Raw genomic sequence first — 18,201 nt, 5'->3', positions numbered from 1 at the left:
CAAAGTTTTGTGCCAAGACAGCACATTAAGGTCTCTAAAAAGCTAGATGAGTTTAAGTAAATTCTTTTCCTCTCTGAACGGGAACCTTTTCCTACTGTGTTTAAATCAAATGCATTAATGCACCAAGGCCCACAGAATCAATGGCATGTCTGTGTCTGTAGCTTCTGTTACATCCAGTTTAATGGATCTTTGAGGGTGGGGTGCCAATTGCAACTGTACTTTCTGTGGAGCAAGAGGTGTAACTTAGAAAAAGTTCCCTTCTTGATGTGAGTGCATTTCTCTTTTCTCTCTGTTGTGCCTGTAAATTAAAAGATGGGTGAATCTTCTCAACATTGTTAACCTTCTTAGATATAATTTCTATAGATTAAAGATCCAAACAAGGCTCCACATCCCTTCTCATTTCAGATGCAAGGGGTGAATTGAAAATAAAGCACATTAGAAATTTTTGCCTCAAGATCAAAAATATTTCTGCATATTATGTTATTCAACCCAAAGATTTAACAGAAGAAACAAAACAAAACCCCCATATTCTATGTTGGATGTTATGACCAATCCTTGATCTTTGCAGTATCAGGAATGGAAAAACCTACAATCAAAATACCAAATGCTCCCATTCGAATAAGCACAACCCAGTCAGCATTTCCAGTCTATTGTCCAGAGCCATGGGCTCAAACTCTGACCATGGACTGGGGTCCTTGTTCAGCTCATAAAACTCTGCAGTGAACTTGCTTTAGATCCTATAATCAGTGCCTACACAGCCTGAGCCCACACTCACATTTGCACAGTCTTCATCAAAGCATCAAGCTGCCTTTCAGCAGTAATTGCTTGTCTTTCTAAATTCCTCATTATGGCTTCTTTTAGACAAACAGACTAGAAAACAAGGGAGCACAGACTTAGCCATGCCAGGCCAGGCTTAGCCAAGGAATATGCTGCACCCTTGCCATTTAAAAGCATTGCAGGATTGGGGTGATCTGTTCTGTTGAGAAAAGCAGTCCTTTCTTTTTCTTCTTCACAGGCAAGCTGAATACTTACAGCAGCTCAAACTACTGCTGAGGAGACAATCCACTGTTATGAGGCACTGGACCTGCAGTTCTGAGGCAGTAAAAGATGGTCCTTAATTGTTGTGTCATCTTTGCCACTCACAAACCTTCCAGAGTTTGTCACAAACCTTCTGTGGAATACATCAGAGCAGGTTTGCCTGGTCAAGCTTAGACACACACTTAGCACTTACCACAAAAATCTGAGTGCACTCCCTGCATCACAGCCACCTTCCACCATTCCACCTTCCGTTTAGAAATAAAATTGAGCTGCTGATCATTAACAGTCCCTGACATTACCACAATATTTTTCTCCATTATTTTATCACTGGTATCCAAGCCACTGGATAGTTTATTCCTGTATTCTACTTTCTCACACTCCTTGTTATCCTTAAACTGGATTAGATATTTTCTCTCACATCCTGTTCTAAACTCATAAATGTCTCTAATTTTCCATCTCCCTACTTTTAACTAATCAAAGTGATTGCTGCAATTATGTGACCTACTTGCATTTTTTATACTAAAACTGGTGCAGTTAGTGCTTGCTACTGTTCTTTCCTATATATTCATTCTGTCTACCAAAATCTATAAAAACTCAAATCCACACTTACTATAACTAAAGAAATCGTTTTTCAAATATTTTTTTCTAAAAAAATCTGCCCCAAATGAAAATGCATTAAATGAATAATGCAAATCAAAGGCATGTGATACCAATTGGATAACATAATCTCAATTTTACTTATCTCATAGCAATCATGGCATTTATGATTTACAATAAGGGACACAGCATGAGGTACTTTCATAAAACCATTAAGGATTACAGCTGAACATAAACAAAACAATCCATGGAACTGGAAATAGCTTTAAGATCATCCTTTTTCCATAAATATGTATGAATTTAGCAAAGAAAGAAAAGGCTCAGTTATTTTATCTCACTGGCTTCTTATCACTTGTCACAAATGATAACTACTCTATACTCTCTCAATATATTACCCCTTTGCTCTCAAGCTATGATTTTTCAGTGTGAAGAGATTCTGCTTTCAGCAAAACACACTCAAACTATGCAGTGGAAGGATACAGGTTATCTGGACACCGACTTGAATGTTAAAAGCCAGCCTCCAAAAAGGTAACACCTGTCCAAGTTCCACAGCCTGCTTTCTCATCTGATTTTTCCTGAGAAGGTGTTGGTTACATAGTTCAGAAAATCTGTAGATAAAATAATGCATCTCTACTGCAGACAGATCTTCTGAGACTATTGCATACTTACCAGAAATAAAGGAACACCAGTGATAGAAATAAAATGATGTCATTTGCATAGCTGTCTATGACCACAGATTTTTATCACAAATAGAAAGAAACCCAACATTTTTAATGGCTCCTGGACCCTCAAAGCTTTGACTGTAAAAATTCTCATTTTCCTTCTACAACTCTGACTTCCCAAATCCTCACACTTTTTCTTTCAAAAGTGTTCATCTTTGCAATGCTTTTTCTTCTAAGATTACAGATACTCAGCCTTATATGCCTTTTAACAAGTAGCCACACTCTACAAGGCAATTTCTTTGAGAGATCAAGGAGGACTCACAGCTCCTTTACAACCTTTCTATTCTGGAGGATTCAGCAAGATTTAATCCCTTTGTTCATGTTCTAAGACTAAAAATCTAGTGTAAAATTATGATCTACAGATACTTTCACCAGATCAGTGCCCTCATGATTTAAAACACTGTATCTGGGAGTCCTTCCTTAAATTTCATCAAGAGAGAATTAAAATGATGGAGTATCTTTCAGCACCAGCCATATAATCAAAACAAAAATGGTTATCCACTAAATCTATTTGCAGATGTGACTAATGGAAATCATTGATCTAGTAAGTTAATTACAGCTTTGATTTAACCATATTTTTGTTCTTTTTGTAATAGATGTAATAGTAAAAACTCAATAATAAATTATATATATAAATCACTTTGATTTCATTAGAAAGTTGAGCAAGCAATGTAAGGAGAAAAAAAAATGCACAAATGGGAGTGCATCCCCAGTCATCTGCATCATGTCACTGCTAGACAGCATTGCCTTTGCTGCAGCTCTCTCCAGCCAGCTCTTTTCAAGACAGCTCTTCTATAAGGAAGATAAGTCCTAAAATATTCAGACATGATCCAGTCATTTGCATTTATACTGAGTATTAATGGCCCCTTCTTGGCCCTCTTTTGCTTGGTAGCACAGACACAGGATGCAAAAAACCTGACAGCTCCAGAGATTTCAGGAAAGCAGCCCACACACCACAAAGCTCTACTTCCAAATGAAAGGCAGTCCATTCATGTAGCTGTGTAGGACTATATCAAATCCTTCTAGAATAATATGACAATTAAAGAGCTGTCAATATATTCAGCTCAGCATTTTAATAAGTTTTTATAACCAGCTTTCTGAATCTTTTTGAGAAGAACATGGTCTGAGTGCAGCCCTGCAACATGCAAGATTTAACAGCAATCAAAGGCTGGTTAGATCTGATATACTTTCACTTAAAGTGACAACTGAAATTAAGAGCCATAATGTAAATTCTGTGGAGTGTACAGCATTCAGTAATATAAATAGTGACTTTTTAAAACTGACGGAATGAATTTGAGAATCCAACACATTACAATTTCCCTAAAAGTGTAAGTTTTGCATGAAGGAAATTAATGTAACAGAATATGCCATCACCTTAACCTAATAGCATTCTTAATCAACAGGTTTCTGACTTCAGTAAACATCAGGTCTCTTCCTGGATTTTACCTTTCTTGTGCTGCAATGAAAACTTGTTCAAAGATGCAAGGCTGTCAAAACCAGATACCACTAGTGACAGAAATCATATTCCTATAATCCAAATACTGGTGTCCACCACTGGAGCTGAAGAGCCATTCAACTCCTATCAGCCTGAGACTTTTGAGTAGCACTTGACCAAAGTCGCTGGTAGATTTATCACAGCTTAAAAAAAAAATATTTCCCTAGAAATTTACATTGTTTCTTCATTTTCTTCTGCATCCATTTCTCTCTCCCTTACGAACATCTTTCATGGCATCATTTATTCTAATGAGTGAGCCATACCAGTTGTGTTCCAGTATGTATGGAATCATGCCATTTCTAGTGGCTGAGTATCTACACCAGGTATGGGAATATGAGACAAATTCTACAAATTTACTGGCATAGTAGTTGTACTGACTGTATTAAGTATTAATGTGGGTAACACTGCTGTGAGCTGTGACATGCTGGGTACAGCTACACCCGCTATATGTCAGCACAGATAAGTTCTGAAAATTATCAGGGCTATACACCATTATTTTACCTTATGAGTCAGCATCCCTGAGAGATAACAGGAGGACTTTAAAAACCATGAGTTCCATTCTTCATTCTCTTTTTAAGTAAGAGTATCCCAAAACTTTTGTGTCATACTTAGGCTGAATGGTTCAGTTCCTATTTCACATAAAAGTCTTATACATATTGACAATCCTTGTCCTTCTTTCCTCATTTTGAAATAGTCACTGCCATTTACTGTGTCTTCTTAAGTCCATGAGGGGACTGATTATGAACATTCCTCCTATTTCTACTTTTCCTATTGCACCAAGCACCAAATGTCACTATTATGACTTTTTCCCCTCTATGCAAGAGAAGACAGTCTGTTAAATATAGATTTTGTTTTAGTGGGAGGGGTTTTCCCAAACATAGTTTTCCTGACAGTTCTGAATTTGTAATTTACATATAAAGTGTGAATTGCATGGATTGCTTAGACAATATACAGGCAAACCAAGAAAGGAACACCATAATCAAGTGTTACTGCAACATATCTGTGGTTACTGGGTACACTTTCCATCTTCATTTTACTGGAGGTCAAGAAATGCAAATGCTAACAAATAGGTATTGCACACTCTGAAGATTTTTCTGGTTCTGTTTCAGCATTTTATGATGAGGGTCCATTGTCCCCTCCAAGGATATCTGAAGAAAGTATGCCCTTTGACAAATATGTATCTCCAAATTAAAGGCAGAATTTTATGTTGAAAACAGCATAGAACAGATATGTTTTCACAGTACTCCCTAAAAAATCATTTTTAAAATTATTTTAACAGGTGTAATGCAAATCAAGAGTTTTGACAGAAGAGAAAAAATAAACAACAAATAAAACGGGTAAATGGAATTAATAAAATTGCATAAATGAACATAAAAGAAAACTTATTTATACAATGAAAAAAAGAATAGAAGGAATAAAACCAGCTTTAAAACTAGCTCTTAAAACTCTCAGGTGCTAAACCAAGAGCTCCCAAAGAAGAAATATAAAGCCACTTGAGGTCATACAAATTACCAGTAAAGTTCTGAACTTGATGGAAATTCTATTGCAAAAGTGGTTCTTGCAATCAAACCTGGGAACCAACAGCTGCCAAAGAAACTTCGTTCTCAGGCTAACAAAGAGCTTCATTTAAAATCATAATCTCAAATACAGCAATAAATAAAGATGCAGATAAAAACAGTTTACAGAAAAAGCATGTAAAGCAGCATAAAATCAGAGTGCCTGGATAGTAAACCAAAAAGAAATGTTTGTACTCATAACTTCAAGTATTAACATGAATATCACTAATGAGTCACTGTTTCATTGGAAAGGCAGCTAACTTCAGTTTAGAGACATAGTTCCAAAGACCCAGGGGACTGAACTCAGTGGAAACTAGAACCTGTTCCTGAACATAAATTTAGTGCAAGGTAAATACCATTTGAAAGCACAGCTTCTCTGTAATGCAGAATTATTTTCTTACTCTGAATGAGTTAAGTGAATATTATCATATGATTTTCAACCACATAAGACAAATAAGTATACATATTTTAAGTTTTAATGATTTTAAATTATTTCATGTTTTAAAAGAAACCTACTGGTCTATTTTGAATTAAAATGCCTTTCTAAACTTTGTCTGTAAAAAGCCCTGAATCATTTGTTATTTCTGATTCTCCTTTCTGACAACAGTTTCCAGTCATCTTATTTCCCATTCATACAACTAAAGCCAAACCAGATCTGTATTATCTATGACTTTCACTTATGCTTTGCTAAGCTTTATTTATTAAATCTTTTTTAAGGACTATAAAATGAATTAGTGCTTGATGACAGACCTCAGAAATAAGGTCAAGACACTGGAAACAAGGTCACCTGTGAATATGTTTGAAACTGCTGCTGTGGAGAAAGAAGAGCTCTTTAGAATGACAGGAAGTGTAAAGAGCATCCTCAAAGCTGCTTTGTGTATGTGTGTGATTTAGCTCAGATACAAGTACAACTCCATAATGAAGGAACCTTCTATCCCTGTCTAGATGAATGAAGAGAAAGACAGCTTCACTGGCACTAGATTTCTACTCAGATATCTTTTAAAGATACTTTGTCTTTAAAACAACAACTTAGCATGAACTCAGTACTAACTAGCAGTTGAACTCAGACAAGAAAAATTTCCATCTTAAGCCCATCAATTTAGCTTTGGCAATGAAAATTTTGCTTAAGTGTCTCAGATATATTAGTTCTCTGCTTGAGTGTCATAGTGAATATGTGGTTGAGCACAGGTACTGAAAGCAGAGGATGACACAGAGATGATTTTCTGGAAGACTGCAACACAAAGAGATTTGTTGATGTCTCAGAGGACAACAGCACAAACTAGCTTTCCTAATCTGTTGCTATATAATTTTGAAATCATTAAATCTAAATGAGATGCAGGAAATACAAGTCTTGTGCCCAACATCACTTGCTGAGGCAATTTTCCTCATGGACATATCAAAACTGTAGAGCTGTAATACTTGTTGTAACCAAACCATAAGTGGGTTTCATGGGACAAGTGAGTGAAAGGGATAATGAAAAGGATAATTTGTCTCTCACAGATGCATGTGTCTCTGTGAAGAATCATCTAGCATCTTCCTGACAACTCTGTTATGCTTCCTTTTTCATTTGTTACACAACTGTCACACTCTATACTCAATTTGTATGTTATTGCTTTTCCTTCTCTCCCCTCTTCCTCCCCACAACCTCAATTCTCTCTGCTTCAATTTTCAGCATGCACAATCAGCAATCCAAGCAGTCAAAGTAAGAAGTTCCATGCTGGATTAAAAAAAAAAAAAAAAAGGTGCTGTCTCTGCCAGTCCCCCAGTTGTCAGTGCTAACAGAACAACTTAAGTCCTGAAGCATAATGTAGGACATATTTTAAAAACAAGGGCTGTAATACCCTTTCACAGAGATTGGTATTCCTTCTGCCTACCAATATGTCCCTTCCTTTAAAAAAATTGCTAGTATATTGGTGTGTGATACTGAATTTGAGTCTCACGTACATGAAGGAAAAGGATGGGAAGGGGAAGAATTTAATCATTTTACTCAGAAAATCTTTTGATTTATCTCAGTCTGTTTGCTCTTGTGTTGCTCTGTTTGCCCTATCAGCACAATATGCCAGATTTAATAAAGTCCATTTGTGCTTCACTGTCATTTTTATTTAAAGATTATTAAAGCACTGATATTTAGAAATTTCAATTTAACTAAAGGTAAAGGTTTCGGTTTCTTAAGTGTCCTCAGATGCTTAAGCAGAAATGTTAAAGTATCAAAGGGTGGCTAAATCTCAGGTTTTGGATTACTGGTCTTAATCTGAACTTTTGACATCTGGCATTTCACTCAACTCACTAAGAAACATGCTTCAGAAGTGATATTGCTGTGGAGATCACAACACAAGCTAATTAGCACCAACAGATGAAGTGTTGATTTCTCACCACAAGTGAAACTTGAAATAAAAAGAAAAATAAAATAACTGATAAATGTTAGTGATTAGCATTTGTAATCTTTGTTTTCATGGTACACAAAAATATATGGAAGGTTTGCATTGACAGCCTGTATGAAAATACCTGCACCTGTACTGTGAGAGAGGGAGGAAACACGAGGTGGCAGATGGGGGAGCCACATGGACTCTTCACTTTCTCTGCTTTCAGCTAAGTGCTTTCTGTCACCTGTTCCATTGCCCAAATGAGAAGGCAGTGCAGGCACAGGCTACATGACAGTGCAGATGAAGGTATGGATTTGTAAGAGCCAGAGCCCTATGGATCTCTCCAGTGCAAGGCATCTGTGTTTGCAGTGGTTGGAGTAGCAGCCACAAAGGCAGTGACACAATCACCAGCTCAGCCCTGCTGATGGAGGCTCTGTCCATGCCTCCAGAGACACTGACCTTGAAATCCTCATAGGATACTTCCTAGAGTAAAAAATTTTAAAAGCCTTGAGTTGTTGTAGCCTAATCCTTTTGCTAAACATCTATGTTTCAGAGGACAAAGGACTGGAGACATAAATTGCTGTCTTAGTCTAAATTAACCATCTACACTCCTCTGGATTCAATGAAGAGAGATGGACACTGAAAAAAAAGGTAATTCATCTCATCTATATTAAGACAGAGTGAATAGCTCTCTGGAGATAGCTCTTTCTCTCCACTGACTACAGAGTGAACCTAGATGACTACTTTAGATTAGAGCTGTAACTTTTTTGATGGCTGAAATAAAGTAAGATGAATCTAGGCAAAAATTACTAGAATTTCTAAAAGCCCATTTATTTTTCTTTCATCTCAGGTTACCTGCAATCACTGGAAACCATACAGATGAGTAAATTTTCTCTGCTCATTAAATTTAATTCAGTAGTATTCCTTAGAAAGTATAATATAAATTTCTTTAAAAATGTCATATGCTGCCCAACTCTAATAAATTCCTACTAAACCTTCAACTGTTTAATTTTTGAAATTGATTATTTTAACCCTACATCATAAATTATGCAGTATTTCTGTTTATTTTAATGGTCTGAACAGTGGTCTGTAGGATCTAAAATTCTGTTTGCTAATTCTCTGTCACTTTTCTATTTTATCTTTTTACTCTTAATGGCTATTTAAAAGACAAATCTATAGGAGCTATCATGTTTTAGAGCTAGCATTAACTAATTGGGAAAAAAATATTTTTTTAATTCAACAGAAAGACTTTAGCAGATTTAGATTTGCCTTTTTGTGCTGGAATAACTAAGGTTTAGTTTAGTATATATCCTGCCTGGGCCTCTCCTTTCTTTTACGTAAAATGATGTAAAAATCTCTTCACCAACTTGCAGAGGATAACTTGCTTTCAAAGACACATGGAAAGGAATCATTCCACATTCTTTCTGCTTAATTACCTTTCTTCCCTTCTCCAGAACAAATGCAAAGGAGAGGTGAAGAATGTGTTAGACTTTGGTTGTGCCTTTTACAGAGAACTCTGCACTACTGAATTGATGGCACCAGAAGCTTGCAGACCCTGGAGTCCCTGAAGCTGGAAAGAATTTGGATCAGCAGTATTTCAGGAGAACACTTTCGTAAAAGACAACACAGAACAAGTGATAATAAGGTGAAAAAATTCAGGAATATTCTGCAGACCTGCTTATTTATGGCACTATTTGGAAATGCCAAATTTTTAATGAAGTTTTGTACAATGCACCCTTCTCCAGGAAAAAATTAAAAATTAAAAACAAAACAAAATCAATGTTCTGTTCATCAAATCCAGAATTATGAGCAGCCTCCTTCTGCGTAGGGGACACACATTGCTACCTAGGCGATGACACAGTGGTAATAAATAGCAAAAAAACAGCAAAATGGAAAGCACTTCTTGTCCAGAAAAGGGCAACAAAGCTGGTGAAGGGGCTGGAGCTCCTCCTTTGGGAAGTGGCTGAGGGAGCTGTGGGTGTTTAGCCTGGAGAAAAGGAGTCTCAAGGGGACCTGATCACTCTCTGTAACTCCCTGAAAAGAGGTGGAACCCAGGTGGAGGTCGACCTCTTCTCCCTCCTAATGAGAACAAGACAAAATGGCCTCAGGTTGCACCAGGAGAGGTTTAGGTTGGATATTAGGAAAAATTTCTACACCAAAAGGGTGTTCAAGAACGAGAACAGGCTGCCCATGGAAATGATGTCATCATTCCTGGAAGTACTTGAAAAACATGTAGTTGTGCCACCTGGGGACACAGTGAACACTGCGGCTTTGGGTTAAAGGCTGTACTCTATGATATTAGAGGTCTTTCTAACATTAAAAATTCTGTGATTCTCTGGAAAGTTTTCCACATGCCTTGAAAAAAACCTGTTTGTACTCATCCTTGAGCACAAAAGGAAGGTGTTTGTTTCTCGGCCAACAAGCCACATTTGTGGTTCTCCCCAGCACAATGATCTGCCGCTGTGGGGCCCAGAGGAAGGCTGGGCATTAACTGGTTTGCCTAATGATGCTTCATTACCTTCCCATCTCATGCTACTTTAGTCAGGACTAGATTTAGTCAGGACTGCTTTCGTGCCTGCTTTACCACATGGAAGCTGGCTGACCTGCACCACCTCTCTGCAGCATGGCCTGAGGTGGGGGAAATTTGGGGGCTGCTCCTGAGGGCCCTGAAAATGGGGTGGCCACTGGCAGGGCGGTGTCCAGCTGCTGTTTGTGGTCAGCACCCACAGTGTGCAGCACTGACATGGACATGGCTCGGAGTAACCCAGTCACTCCCGCTCCAGCTGAGGGAGGGAGGGTTAAGATGGCCTCCGTGGGTCCCTTTTCACTCAAATTGTGGTTCAATAACATTATTGTCACTGAATGTTGATAAACAGGCTGGGGCACTGCTCAGCAGCACAGCAAAAAAGGTGGAGCTACAGTGTCAGTGTGATCCTTGGTGCAGGCAAAGCTTGTGGCATCAGGTGATGCAGTGGGACAGTGTGCAATAACACACACTTGACAAATGTCAATCGTTAGATGCAAGTCCCAGTTCACACGTTAAACTGCTTGGAAGTGTCTCCTTAAGCTTACACCTGAGTGCAGACCACAAGAGAGAGCTGGGCAGGCTGGAGTCACTGCTCACTGTGCTTGTCACCACTCAGTGACACCTCTGTAGGGGCAGGGAATTGGGCAAGAGAAAGTACACGAAGGGTAGTGTTAATGGGAAAGGGAAAGGACCTATAAAATAAGAAAGTATTTGATACTTGAAAGAAAAATTCAATGCTTTATCATTAGTTTTATAATATATTCAGACATAAATCTATTATTAATTTGATTATCAGTGGAACTTCTGCAAATATGAATCATTATTTCATAAGCTAACATTTGAAAGACATTTCATTGAATAGAAATGATTGGGTTTTTTCTCTTTATTGTTGAGAATTTGTCAAAGATATTAAAAAGAAGTAGCATTTGGAGTAAGACTCCTGCTGCTTACTGTGTGCAGGGATCTGCCTGAGCCTCTCAGAAGGGGCATCATGTTCCCACTAGGCAGCCCCCACCTTTGGGAGTTACCCAAGCACAGAAAGCTGCAAGCCCTTTCATATTACACTTAATTTTTCTAACTGAGCCCTACAAACAAGGTCAGACCCTGCCCAGGTGCACATACACATGTGAGGTGCATGAGAGGACAGAGATTTCCAACTTCCTGTGGGCCACTTCAGCAGTTAAAATGTGTTTATACTGGTGGTTTGGGTGGTCAACATCTCCCCCATAATTCTGGAAAATACTGCACTAACAGCCTCACTGTTTCAAACCCACTGGTTTCTTTTCCTTTTTTTTTCTTCCTGATAGGAAGAGAGCAATTGCTCATAAGTTTCATACTGTTATGGCTGGTTCTGCAGGAGTGTTTATCTAGAAATCACCCTATCCAGGGCTCAGCTGACATCAGTGATGAAGCAGGTGCACTACATGAGCAAACATGCTTTGGCATAGACAAAGACAAAGCAACATTTCCGCTAAAATTGCGATTCTGCAACGAAACCAGAAATCTTAACTGAAGTTTCACTGGGGGGAAATCAACAAGGGTTGTAAAGGCAAATTTTCAGTCTTCTTAAAGAGTGTTACAGATGAAAAAAATATCTTACTTCAGTCTTTACTCTGGTTTTACTTAACCTGTAGCCTCCCTTGTAATGGACTTGAGGACTGAAGAGACCTTAGCACTCCAATCTGCATACATTGCTCTCCTGTATCACAGTTTTATGCTTTCTGTGCAATGCCTGCCTTCAGCTTTTAGTCTGGCAAGTTCTCAACAGAAGAAAGAGATGAATTCTATAATGCTAATTCTTTTATGGATAGCTCCTAAGAAGATAATATATTTTTCACAGAGGAATCTTGGCAATGATAGCTACATAACCTGGTGAATGCATAGTTGTTTTGTCCTGGCTTCAGATTGGAAGTTTTAACTGTTCCTCCCATCCTACTTGTCAACAATTGGCACAAATTTCACAGATTTCCATTAGCACTAATTAGAATTAATTTGCTTTGTAGTACATGGCAATTTTGTCACTTCTTTAAACTTTCCAGACTTTGCAGAGTTATCAGATTAGAAAATTTGGAACTATGTGACCTCAAAAGTTCAATAATTATTTGATGCCAGTAAATGCCTATTCCAAATGGCATCTATTTCCCTTTGATATTAAAAAGGATGTATTTTTATTTACATTTCCCATTCCATTCCTGCATATAAGTCTAAAGAAAACCTATTATAACATAGAAGTAAATCAGATTAAATTTAGATGCACCTGTGCTTTCATAATTATATAAATATGTCTGAAAATTCTGCATGGTTCCCACTGCTGAATTAACTCAGCTTTGTGTCCCTAGAAATGGATTCAATCTGATCAAATCAATAGGCTTTTCTTTTGACATATTGGAGAGACAAAACACAAAATGAGCTGACGGTGATTCCATTAAGAAGGTAGTTCCATTCTGATGTGTCTGCAATAGCAATTGACTCAGAATTTGGTCTCTCAATGCTCAAATCCCCTACCAGTGCTAATAAAGAGTATGGTGCTCCTGCATGGCTAAGAGGCAATTTTAAATATTTTAAAAATAGAAAATATGAAGGAGCAAATGATTATTCAACAGGGACAACATGCAAATACCCAAATACTGCACTTTGGACATGCATTAAAAACATGGGTCTTCACAGTCCATTGCTTCCATTAATTCACCTATAAGAAGTTTTAATTAATTTCCAAAGGCGTTGCAAATGCTATTACTTTATCCCTGTAGAAATATCCATCTATCCTGTCTGTTTTGAAATCTAAGAATAAATAGAAATTCCACTAATCCTACATGAATAGCTGAATCTCAGATACTCTTTTCTGAAGAATGACTCGACACAATGAAATCCTGCTAATACTTAAATTTAGTGCACAATTAAAAACATGAAGAATTTAATATACATTTTTTAAAGTTATTATGTGCTCTCCAAGGATCTATCCATGTAGCTGTTCCAGAAGCTTCTTGTACACCATTAACTAGTACAAAGCTGCAGATAAGTGAGGCCCTGGTTTGCAAATAATGAATGTTATGTTACAATTATTTGTAGCTTCATGACATCTCAGCAATGTAATAGGGTGAGTAACAGAGGAAGGGAGAGTATGAAATGAGAGACTTAAAGATGCTGCACACTAACTAAGCCCAGAGTATCAAAGATATCAGGTGGCAGAGCTCAAACTTTTTATTGTCCTTTCCTTGACAGAAAACTGCCCTTAGAACTGATCTGCTCATGTGATAGCATCAGATTATTTTAATTCAGTTTTTCTTATGAAAATGTAGCTTTCAATTTTCCAGTCTGCTCTATTGCAACATCTTCAGAAAAATAATTAAGACTTCCTCTAGACATTCTAAAACATCTATAAGACTATAATATAATCAAATATTTACTATATAACTCCAGCAAACTATAAGAACAGTTATGTGTGTTCTTCAGTTCATACACACCCACAATTTCAGAGTGAGACCTCTGGTTGCCTTGACAAACAGGTTGATGTGAATTCAAGTCTAGTATTGATGCACAGACCTTACCAAACATGTTTTCTACTTAACCATTTGGCAGTTTTGCCCAAGCTGTATTGGGAACATGCTGCCACTTATTTGAAGAAGGTCTATAATTTATTTTTAAAACGAGCTTTCATTGCTTTATTGTTAAATTCAAACATGAACCACTCTCAGAACAATCACTAATAGGATAGAAAAATTTAGGAACTACGTGGCCAAACATGCCATTGATCATTGGATTTCTACTGACCTTGTTCAAAAAACTGTCAGGATATTCTCAGAAAAAATTCCTTCCTGATGAACTTTTTAAGGCATTTTGGAAGGAGGTGTTAGTGTGTTACATACAAACCTTTCAGCACTTTGAAATGGCTACCAGCCATGAATTTGAGGCATAGATGTTTCAGGGAGAGTTAAATCTCCACCCCCCAAATAATCAATATCAAATGCCATATGAAAACCTGACCTTAGGCTGATCTAGGCATCCCCTTATCCCTCTGACATAGGTCTAGGCTCTACCTGCATCTGGATCCAGACCAATTTATTTTTATCCATCATTAAAACTGGTATTTCCAGCTATTTTTAATAGCTATTTACTCTGCCAGTGTTTGTTTTCCACGAACACCTGCTCTCTAATGGAAATAAATTAAGCTTTAAGCTTTTTGCCAGTCTGGTTTTTTTTAGCGCATGAAAGCACTGTCAATTGTCAGTTTTCTTAAGATAGGTTTTAAAATAGAAAATAGCCAATACCAATATTTCTTTGTAAATAATAAGAAGTTTACATTTTAATCTGCCTTGCTTTTTCTACAAGTCCAGTGCATCAGCTTTGGCAAATATCACTGGAAATGAGGCAGCAGAATCAGAGTTCTGCACAGGTGGAGTCAGAGATGTGCACCCTGACATAGTCTTCTAACACTAAAGTCAGTGAATAAGCAGCAAATAGAGTTTCTCCACTACTATAAGGTATATTTTCTGCAAAAAGTGATGGTAGGAAGGAATGTCCTCGTGAGGACATTGTGTCACTAGGGTGTAAGAAGCATTTTTTTCCCAGATATGAAAGCCAATGTGAAAAAACAACCTTTAAGAATTTTGTGATCTCATAATTACTCAGATCAAGAGTTTTCCTTCTGGATTTACAATTTCCAGATGTTTCAGGATTATAATGCCAGCCTAAATTCTGATATGACATCAAAAAGGAGAGAAAAAGAATGAACAACAAGTTTCAAAGGGAAGTAAAGGACAAAACATGTTTGTTGGAGAGTTCTTTATACATTTTTAAAAATAATTATCACTTTTAAATGTCACACAGACGTCCCTGCATAAGTCACCCCTCCCAAAACATTGATACTTTACACTTCCAGACGAGACCCTGAGTGAAATCACTCATCTATTTCATGTCTTCATTTACCCAGCTAGGAGGCTCAGGAGGACAGGAGGTTTTCCAACCTCACACCCTTTTGGTTACAGAATGTGCAACTGTTTAATTGGCTTGTTCACAATCAGTGCAGCTTTACATGGTTTTCATCCTTTACTAAGTTATATCTGGGCAAGTAGAAAAGTTGCTTCATTTTCTTTGGCTCAGCATGTGCCCTCTGAGTCAAGGACACCTGAAAAAGGGGGAAAGTTTCTCCTTTCTTGGGGGGAGATGAGGGGAAACCAATGGGAAGAAATGGATACTCAGCACTCTGATGATGTCAGATCCAGAGTGATTTCTTGAAAGAAAAACACCTTAAATAATTCATCACTGTTTACCCAACACATAACTAAACATACATATATATATGCAAAAATTTTAAAATGTGCATAAATAATCAAATTTCAGATCACTTAATTCAGTATTATTTTCTTTTACTCAGATAAGTAGCTTAGATACTACCTTGGATTTTGACAAAGGAACTTTAGTGCAAACATGTTTTTTACTAAGTCTTTCAGGGATAAAGCAATAATGATGTTTCAGCTACCAGGCACTTTTAGTCAGTACTCTACCACAAATTCTCCAAAGGCTTGTGTTCACAGCAAGTTCTGGCATCTTCATTTTTTCCTGCTGTGCTCTGGCTTTACTTTGCCTCTCTCCAAATAAAAATAAAAAACATTCCACCTAAACAGTTCTAACCTTTAAGTGATTATACATGTGCTTTTTTTTATTTGGAAAATTTTTTCTCATAGGTTCTGCAATCATAAGTTCAGGGCAGGGCCACAGCCTCACTCAGCTAAGTCTGTTTAAGATTTATTAGCTTTGTACTAATAAGTATTGCATTTATTTCCTGTCTTTTAAAGTAGACTATTCTTTTGCTCACTTTGAGTTTTCTATAAAGAAATGAAATTTCTAAACACCTATTTTACCTTAGCATACCAGATGATCTTTAAGGTCTCTTCCAATCTAAACCATTCTATGATTTTAGGATTCTTAAATAAATGAATAAATAAACTTTTGAAATTTCTTAATATGATGCCAAGTATGATATATATAATTTTTTGAAGTTATTTATTGTTTTTGTTGGTATGGAGACATATTTATTGCAGTTCCAAAAACCCCTCATTTTACTCTGTGACAAATTCTTTTATTCCTCTGCTGCCAGCAGGACTCCAGATAAAGATTAAAAAAATGATAAAGATTGGTGGCCTCCCTCCTATTAAGTGCAATATATGGCTTTTTTTCTTCTGCCTTAGAGGATGAATTCAGGTCTCCAGCATCTGTTTGTCCCCAGCTCCAAAGCACTTCATAGCACTTCGGGTTCTATTCCACTCAAAAGCAGGTGACTGACTCTTGTGGAACAGGATTTTTTCTCACAGTTTAAAAGACAGCTTCTCCCTCGAGCCTTTCTTCTCTGAAACTGTAACACAAATTCTTTTCATTGATTTATATAGCCTTCTAACTTTAACATTTGTATAACCTTTTAACTTTAACATTTGTCTAAATTTAGTCACATTTATGTTCTCATACACACTTGTTCCTGTGAGAATTTAGTTTAGATAACTCTTGTCTCCCTGTTACTTTCACTCCTAGTATGGAGAATCTCCTCACAGACTTTGTTATACAAACTGTTCCTGTTTATTTTCATCAAATATACATTTTGTTTACCTTCTCATTACATTCTGTATTTCAATTTCTTATTTTCAAGTAAGATTCTAGAAAACATTCTTGCTCCCCACTAACCTGCAGCAACATTTACATAAGGACCTTTGTTTGGAAATAATTTAATGAGAAAGAAGGAGTTGAGCATTCTAATTCTCTTCTTTTAAATTTCTAAAGAAAAACAGACTTGATCACTCAAAAAGCAAGCCAATAATAATGGCAACACAAACACACCCACATCCACCTTGGTCATATTTTGGCAAAGAGCCGTCAGTGATGGAGAAAAGTTATGAAAAGTTGAATCTTGTGGACATTGTGAAAAAAAATTCACAGTGAAACTGAGGATTCTGTAGAATGATAAAGTAATAATACACTGTTTTCTATAGAAAGGTGAGAATTTCTTTTAATCTTCTAGCCATAACCATGTCATCTGTTGTATAGAAACCTTTCAGATTTTTCTTCCAAACAACAAAGACAAATGGACCTCTCTTAACAGACATTTTTATGCCCAGTTTCACATCTGTCCTCCTGTTTCACAAGGAACAAGTTATCTGCTTCACATTAGTAGTTCAACAGGTACTTAAATTTTCTGCTGAACAAGCAGCTATCAGCAAAAACAAATCATTATCATATAGCCCACACTTTGGAGAATGGTATAATATGCCTAAAACTTTTCAGTCATGGTACAGCATTGCACTCAAAAATCAATGAAATTTCATGTAAACACAAAGACATGCCTGAGACCACAGCTACAAACTCCAGGGCTCTGTATCTATTATAGAATAATGTTTTTTAAAAATTAATTTCCCCTGTGATATTCAAATAGACTGAATGTGCAGGGAATTCTTGCTCAGCCTGAGTCACACTCGTGTACAACTAATAAGAATGTTAAAGTTGAAAATGTTTGTTTCTGTATATTCTCTAGATACTTCTGTCTCTCCTGAGTGAGGGATACAGGTTGCTTCTATTCTTACTCCTCATTTCATATAAACTTGAGCCATTTGGCAGCTTTTTGGGTGAAGGCATATCATGGTATTTAAAGTATTAGCTTTTTTAATCTACAGCTCTTTGAAATTGTTCTCTATCAAATTTTCAATTAGTTGTCCCCCTTAAGTCAGGCTGACAAAGTGAAATTATTCATTCTAGTGCAGAAGCTCCTCAGCCACAGGAATGCATGACTATAAGGCTGGCTCAAAAGATCCTCATTATTTTCTGACAACTCCTTAGGAACAGTTGTTTTGAAAACATGGTGAAATAGGTTGCATTTGAATAATGTAGAGGTGCCTGTAAATGCATCCTGATTCAAAGC

The 18,201-nt window shown here is 36.9% G+C and overlaps 1 long non-coding RNA gene across 1 annotated transcript; it reads right to left on the bottom strand.

Moving 5' to 3' along the window:
* Window positions 1-203: 203 nt before the first annotated feature.
* Window positions 204-1,129, bottom strand: LOC147652935 (uncharacterized). Its single transcript, XR_015286768.1, has 3 exons — window positions 1,033-1,129; window positions 776-870; window positions 204-298 (listed from the first exon to the last, which is right to left on the bottom strand). It is a non-coding gene; the product is annotated as an uncharacterized LOC147652935 (long non-coding RNA).
* Between the last annotated feature and the right edge of the window lie 17,072 nt (window positions 1,130-18,201).

The sequence above is a fragment of the Cyanistes caeruleus genome, chromosome 5 (genome assembly GCF_971803275.1).
Source record: "Cyanistes caeruleus chromosome 5, bCyaCae1.hap1.1, whole genome shotgun sequence".
Classification (NCBI taxonomy): domain Eukaryota; kingdom Metazoa; phylum Chordata; class Aves; order Passeriformes; family Paridae; genus Cyanistes; species Cyanistes caeruleus.
The sequence above is the reverse complement of the archived record's forward strand: the minus strand, read 5'-3'. Positions and strand labels throughout refer to the sequence as shown.